The sequence below is a fragment of the Gossypium hirsutum genome, chromosome A07 (genome assembly GCF_007990345.1).
Source record: "Gossypium hirsutum isolate 1008001.06 chromosome A07, Gossypium_hirsutum_v2.1, whole genome shotgun sequence".
Taxonomy (NCBI): domain Eukaryota; kingdom Viridiplantae; phylum Streptophyta; class Magnoliopsida; order Malvales; family Malvaceae; genus Gossypium; species Gossypium hirsutum.
In genome coordinates this window covers 63025168-63032815 of record NC_053430.1, presented here as the reverse complement: position 1 = coordinate 63032815, position 7648 = coordinate 63025168, and the positions used below count along the sequence as shown (strand labels likewise).

General features: G+C 34.7%; 1 non-coding gene across 1 annotated transcript; it reads left to right on the top strand.

Annotated features, from left to right (window-relative positions):
• The first annotated feature begins 543 nt into the window (after positions 1-543).
• LOC121204317 (small nucleolar RNA R71) lies at positions 544-649 on the top strand. Its single transcript, XR_005899245.1, has one exon. It is a non-coding gene; the product is annotated as a small nucleolar RNA R71 (small nucleolar RNA).
• Positions 650-7648: the final 6999 nt, after the last annotated feature.

Below are 7648 nucleotides of genomic sequence, written 5' to 3'. Positions count from 1 at the left end.
TAAGTGTTGTCTTGGTATTCTAAAAACGAGTTTCTAACACCGATCTGAATTTTTTTAGCATCTCCTCAAGATTTGACTTTTTCTCTTATTGGTAGGGTGGTTGTTGGAAGCCTGGAGGTGGTGGTATCTAATTCCCTTGGCCTCCCCATGAGAAATTTGGGTGGTTCCTCCATCCTGCATTGTAAGTATTACTATAAGGATTATTTCGAGATCGAGGATTATTACCCATGTAATTTAGTTGCACATTCTCCATGTTGTGGCCATAGGGTGTGTATTCTGAATTGCTGGATCATTTTTCTATTCAAAAGTTTTACCTGATTAGCGAGCATGGTGACCGAATCGACGTTAAAAATGTCATCTATTTTTGTTGGCTTTGGCCTCATGACTTTCCACTGATAATTATTCAGTGGCATCTCTTCTATAAATTCATAAGCATCCTCAGGTGTCTTATTATTGATAGTTCCACTAGCAGCTGCGTCAATCATCTGTCTAGTAGAAGGATTCAGGCCATTGTGAAACGTTTGAATCTGTAGCCAGAGTGGTAACACATGGTGAGGGCACCTTCGCAAAAGGTCATTGTATCTCTCCCATGCATCATAGAGTGTTTCTAAATCCATATGCACAAAAGAAGAGATATCATTATGTAATTTGGTTGTTTTAGCTAGCGAGAAATATTTTAATAAAAACTTTTCGGTCATTTGTTCCCAAGTAGTGATTGACCCTCGTGGTAACGAGTTCAACCATTGCTTAGCCTTATTCCTCAATGAAAAAGGAAACAACCGAAGGCGAATAGCATAATCAGAAACGCCATTGATTTTAAAAGTGTCGCAAAACTCTAAGAAATTCGCCAAGTGAGCGTTGGGATCCTCATCCTACAAACCATCAAACTGAAAAAATTGTTAGATCATCTGAATGGTGTTAGGTTTCAGTTTAAAATTATTTGTAGCAACAACAGGCCTAACTATGCTCGATTCAGTTCCTGTTAAAGAAGGTTTAGCATAATCATACATGGTACGTGGAGTAGGATTCTGATTAGCAGCAATCGCAAGAGGTAGCAGATTTTCTTGGTTTTCAGCCATCTCCTTGGTTGTGGTTGAAATATCATCCTCTTGCTCTTTCTCTATGTATCTTAAGCTTTGCCTTATTTCTCTTCGGTTTCAGCGAATTGTGCGATCGATCTCACTATCAAATAGTAATGGTCTCGACGGGTTTCTTGTAGTCATACACTATAAAAAACCTGTCAGGAGCGAATAAAAGAAAAGAAATTAGAGAAGAAAATAAAAATTTAAATTCAAAATAAATTAAAATGGCTAAAGTAATAAAAATCAAGTGTTTCTAATATCTTAGTTCCCCGGCAACGGTGCCAAAAGCTTGATACGTGATATTTTCGTGACAGGTTTTAAAAATTTATAATTAATCACTCTTGAAACTAACTATTACCACAATGAAGGCAAGTGTACCTATCGAACAGTAGTATAGCTTTAGCAAGACCAGATTGTCAAACCCAAAGGAACCAAGAGTACTAGTAATTACTTTCTTTTTATTATCGAGCCTAAAAATTAAGGGATTTGTTTATCTAAACTACTTAACTAAACTAAGGATGCACAGAGAGAAATTGGGGAAAAACTTTTGGGAAAATTTGATTTATTAACACAATACCCCAGGGAAAAATCCATCTAGACTTCACTTATTATTTGACTCTGAATCAGACGAGTTATTCATTTGACTTGATCCGTAGAAATCCCTAAGATATATTATTATCTCTCTCGAGACTAATAACGTCTAACCCTAGGTTGATTAATTGAAATCTCTTTCTAATTAATGCCCTAGTGTTGCATTAACTTGATCTATGGATCCCCTTATTAGGCTTCACCCTAATCTGGTAAAATCTTATCACCCTATCTCTAGGTGTGCAATCAACTCCACTTAATTATGACAAATTTACTCTTAGACAAGGTCTTTTTCTCCTCTGAATAAGAGCATTAACTTGAATCAATATCCTGGAATATTAAAACAAGAATTAAGAACACATAATTAAGAACAAGTCAAATATTTATCATACAATTCAGAAAATAATAACAAGATCTATCTTAGGTTTCATTCCCCTTGGGTATTTAGGGGGTTTAGTTCATAATAATGAAAGAAAACATCTCAAAAGAATAAAGATAACAAAACATAAAGAAAACCCAAAACCCCTGAATGGAAATTAAAGGGAGATCTTCAGTCTTGACGATGAATCCGGCTTCTGAGATGGATCAATTGGCTTCCCTTGAGTAATTCCTTGCCTCCTACTCCGCGTGTCTCCTCTAAGTGCCTCCTCAGGTGTTTAAATAGGCTTTAGAATGCCTAAGAGCCCTCAAAAGTGGCCTTTTCCGAATAGGACTATACTTGGGCTCGATAGGGACACGTCCATGTGACACGGCCGTGTGCGATTGTTCCAGCCCATGGTCAAGGCTGTTAAATAGGCACGGGCATGTAGTCTACCCATGTAAGTCATGCTTCAATATTTCCAAATGGACACGGCCGTGTGGCTTACCCGTGTGAGGAAGTCCAGACCGTGTTGATTTCCCATGTGGGTTTATTTTCTCTGTTTTCGACCCGTTTCTCGCTCTTTTTACTCTCCTATGCTCACCTAGGTATAAAACATGAAATTAAAGAATTAGGAGCATCGAATTCACCAAATCTAAGGAGAAATCATCCATAAATGTGCTAAGCATGGGATAAAAATATGTATAAATTACAGTTTATCAGGGTTGATCTAGTTAAAGAAATAGAAGAGAAAGTAAAAGTCATCAGAGATTGCTTGAAAGCAGCTTCAAACAGACAGAAGTCGTATGTAGATTTGAAGAGAAAAGAGATTGAGTATCAAGTTGGTGAAAAGTGTTTTTGAAAGTATCTCCGTGGAAGAAAGTTCTTAGATTTGGCAAGAAAGGCAGCCTAAGTCCACGTTTTATTGGACCGTTTGAAGTGATTGAGAGAGTCAGACCATTAGCATATTGGTTAGCTTTGCCAATTGAGTTATAGAAGATTCATGATGTGTTTCATGTGTCTATGCTACGTCATTATCGTTCAGATCCGTCACATGTGATTTCTCAAACAGAGGTTAAGATTCAGCCAGGCATGACTTACGTTGAAGAATCGGTAAAGATTCTAGCTCGAGAGGTAAAGCAATTAAGGAACAAAAGTATTGCACTTGTAAAAGTATTATGGAATAGACATGGGGTAGACGAGGCTACATGGGAGCTCGAAGAGGCTATGCAAAAGTAGTACCCAAATCTCTCCACAGGTAAGATTTTTAGGGACGAAAATCCCTAAAGGGGGGAGAAATGTAACATCTCAAAATAGGGCTTAAATGAAACAGTGGTTATGAAACCATGAATCCAAGATAGAAAAGTTTATTGCGATTAATTTTATGATTAACCGAGTGATTAAATGCATGTGTTAGAATATTGATAAAAAATTTTAGTGATTGCATGTCCGATTTGCATATTAGGGCTTAATTGCAAAAGTTGATAAATATGAGTTCTAAATGCTAAGGGATTAAATTGAAGTGCATAATTGAAATAGAGGTTCTTAAATGGTAATTAGACCATTATATTTTATGGACAAAAAATGGATATACATAGGTAGAAATAACTAAAAATTTTAATGAAGGGCATTTTAGTAAAGTGTCAAATAAAAGAATTAAAAAGGGAAAAAGATGGTAAAAATGTGGTCATCTTCTTCCTTAGGCCCATTGTTAAGGGTTCTCCATAGCTAGGGTTTGTTTCATGCTTCCAAGCTCCATAATCAAGAAGAACGAAATCTAGAGTTAGACCGAGGGAAGGAAAAGGTAATGGACTAAATCGATATAGTTGATCGTACTTTTTTTCAAGGTAAGTTTGGGGTAAATAAATGCAATATTCTACTATTTTATGTTAATGTTGTTAATTCCAGCATGTGTATATTTATTTTATGAAATTATTCAAAGAAGACTCAAGCATGAATTGATGGATAAGTAATTTCAGAAAGTCCCGATTGAACCGTAGGAATGTGTAGGATACACATGTCATGACATTAGGGTTTAAGGATACAACGTAAGACCATGCCAAGGCAAGGCAATTGGTAAGGTTTCTAAGGCAAGGATATCATGTAAGACCATGTCAAGACATGGCATTGATAAGTTACTATAAGGCAAAGGTCCTATGTAAGACCATGCCAAGGCATGGCATTAGTGAGTTCATAAGGCAAGGATACCATGTAAGACCATGTCGAGACATGGCAATGGTAAGTTTCAGAAGGATACCACATAAGACCATGCCAAGTCATGGCAATGGTAAGGTACCCGTGTATCCTTAGAATTCCAAGTGGTTCAACGGGAAAATTTAAAGAGAATATCAAGATAAGGTAAGGTAAGACGAGTTATACTAAAAAGGTAAGACAAGTTCATGCTAGAAGAGCAAAGGTAAGTATATAATGTTCATGTATGCTTGATAAGGAAAAAGGTAAGTAAAATGTATTAATAAATTTTATTAAGTGGTAAGTATTTAAGTAAGTGAGTAAGTGAAGAAGTTTAAAATATGTCTATGACAATTAATGAAGTTGCATTAAGTAGTATCATGCCAAGTAGTAAGATAATTCTTATGAATATTGTTAATTATTTGCATGCAAACTTACTAAGCTTAATGCTTACCCCCTTTATTTTCCTTCTTTTTATAGTTTTGTCAAGCTAACTCGGGGATCGTAAAGTATGTCGGAGATCCGGGCACACTATCACAAGGATTATTTTGGCATAGCTAAACGTTTCATTTTGAGTATGATCTTATGATATGGATAATGAATGGCACGTAAATGCTTGATAATGATTAGCTATTGGAATGGCTAATCAAAGACATGTTTGGTGTTATGTATGCCTAAATGCTAGTTATTCCATGGAAATCATGAAAAATGTGAAATTAGCTTTAAAACAGTACTAGACCGCAGTAATGACGTGAATTTGAAAATTCACTAAAAATAGTAGAAATGGATTTAGATAGTGAAGGAGATATAGAATTAAAGCTTATTGAGTATATTTTCATATGAAAGAAAAAGAGTAAATAAAGGAGTTGTATTTTACAAGATATTTAAATTTTGGTGAGACAAGGTCAGAGTGATTTCTGAATCCCCTGTTCTGACTTTAAAAATTCACTAAAAATTATACAAAAATAATTAGGAGTTATACTTTATATGTATAGATTCGTTATATAAGAGAAATAAATGACATGGTTATCTGAATTCTGTACAGGGAGAAAATAAATTCGTAGTGAACAGAGGTCAGAGTAGCCGAACACTGAAATAGGGGAAACTTTAACTAATAAACTGTACTAATTGACTAGACCAAAAATTCTGAAACAAATTTAGTAAGAAGATATATGAGCCTAGTTTCAGATAAAATTTACGGATTTTAATTTTGAGTTTCGTAACTTGATTTATGATTTATTTAGTGACTATGACGCAGATGGACAATTTATTTATGAAAGATGAAATAAATTGTTTTGATTTGTTTAAGTGATCGAAAATTTTTTATTGATTCCGGTTTGTTCCCGAACTATTTCAATTTCATGTTTTAGGGTCTCGAGGACCCTTTTTAGGGACATATTGAATAAATAAAACTAAATTAATTTTAAAAGCAAATTTTTATGCCCCGAATTAGTAAGCTAAGTCCAGTAACGCCTCGTGCTCGACTCTGGCGAAGGTCTCGGTTAAGGGGTGTTACAATACCTCGCCTGAATTTCAACATCTACTTGAGAGTTCATATACACAAAGGTCCCATCTATTCCATCATGTCACATATACACACATACTTGAATCCTTTCGAATTTGAATAATAAACTAGTCAGTTCATCTTGGCCTTACACTCTCTAATTTCACACAGTCCGATTAATGGAGACTAGTATTCTGAGAAATCCAACAATCATAAAGACATGAAGTCTCATCAATTTGATGAGTGGGAATTCAGTACATACCGACATGATTTATAGATTTCAGAAAACATTTAACAATAAGCTACATCACTTTTTTTCCTCTTTCCAAGACAGAAATAATTCTGATAAGACCTCGAGAATAATCCTTTCTCATTTCTATTCTAATAACAGCACTGGAGAAGATAGCTTCGGTAAAACCTGATGTTCAGCTCTAACCCTGTTAAAGACTCAAATCTTTCTATGATATCGAATGCTCTAAGCTATTACATTATCTTATTGTCTTAAAACACATCACAATTCATACAATAGTGCATCACTGAAAATTAAAAAGTCTTTGCCTAAGTGCAGACTAGACCAGTTCAAATGCTTCGGTTAATAATATTCTAATCTGTCCAAGTTTTGCTAATCATGGATTAATCCATTAGACTTTCATAAGACGAAAATTTTATCATAGAATCATTTGGAATTCACTCATTATGCTAATCAAAGACCATTTCACTTGCATTAGCTCAAATAACTAATATATCTCAACTAAAGACATTAGCTTTGATTAACTTGAGAAAAGAGATCTATCATACCAATTGAAATTTGAAATTTTCACCACTTATGCATTTGCCAATGTCAAATCCTTACACGTAAATTAGAGAAATCTCAAGATACGATACTATGTTGGAAGACTGAAAACAAAGTCTTAAGGAAATATGAAAGACCTCAATAATTCCTCAGAGAAAAAAAAGTCCAGAAGAAAACATCATTTCATCCCGTTGGAATCAAATGCAACAATTAAGGGAAACAGAATTATAGCATCATTTGTATTTTCTCATAAGTTCCCAATAAACTGAATATAACTGAATACTAGAGAGAAGTAGAGCAAAACAGATTATAACTCGGTCAGACTGACAATGCCTTTGTCTAACATTTAGATTAGATAGCATTCTCATAAAACAAGAATTTCATCAGAAGATAAGTAGTTACTATAGCACTTCCTAGAACAATGATCTTTTAGAATATATCAAGAGAGGCAGTCATCATTTGATCATTGTAATTACCATGCTCAGACATCTCATATTACAAATATTATTCCTCTAACTATTTCGGTCATCACAAATCCCATATTATTTCTTTCACTAAAGAAGATCAGTTCTGAGAAGGTCACAATCATTACATTCTCTCGACCTCGTCCCTGAGCAATTCGATTTACCAAGGTGAAATTATTCTCTAACTGTGACAGTGCATAATTCACATAATCTTTATGTCAATCTGATACCTTTCTAGCTTCGGCTTTACTTATCATCTCACTCTCAATCTCTAATCATGTTTATAGATATTTCTCTACTGAACTCTTTGGTCTTCAAACTTGTGAGTTTATTCAGCGCAAATCTCATGAAATTCCATTACAGAACACCACTCTGGTAAGGGGGTGAGGTCGTGGGGCCTGTGACTTGACTCTCATATACATACACATGTGACACAACTTTCAACATCATAGCAACATCGTCAAATAATATCATTCATTTCAGACAAACTGACATTCATATTCACTTTATGCCAACTTTCCAGTTATCTCATTTAGACAAGTACACTTATGCATGCAGTCTATGAATTCTGAGTAACTTTACTTATCCCATTCACTTAATCAAACAAATCATGTACATAACATCATACGAGAGCCAAGAAACATGGATAAGTATATGACAATTTATACT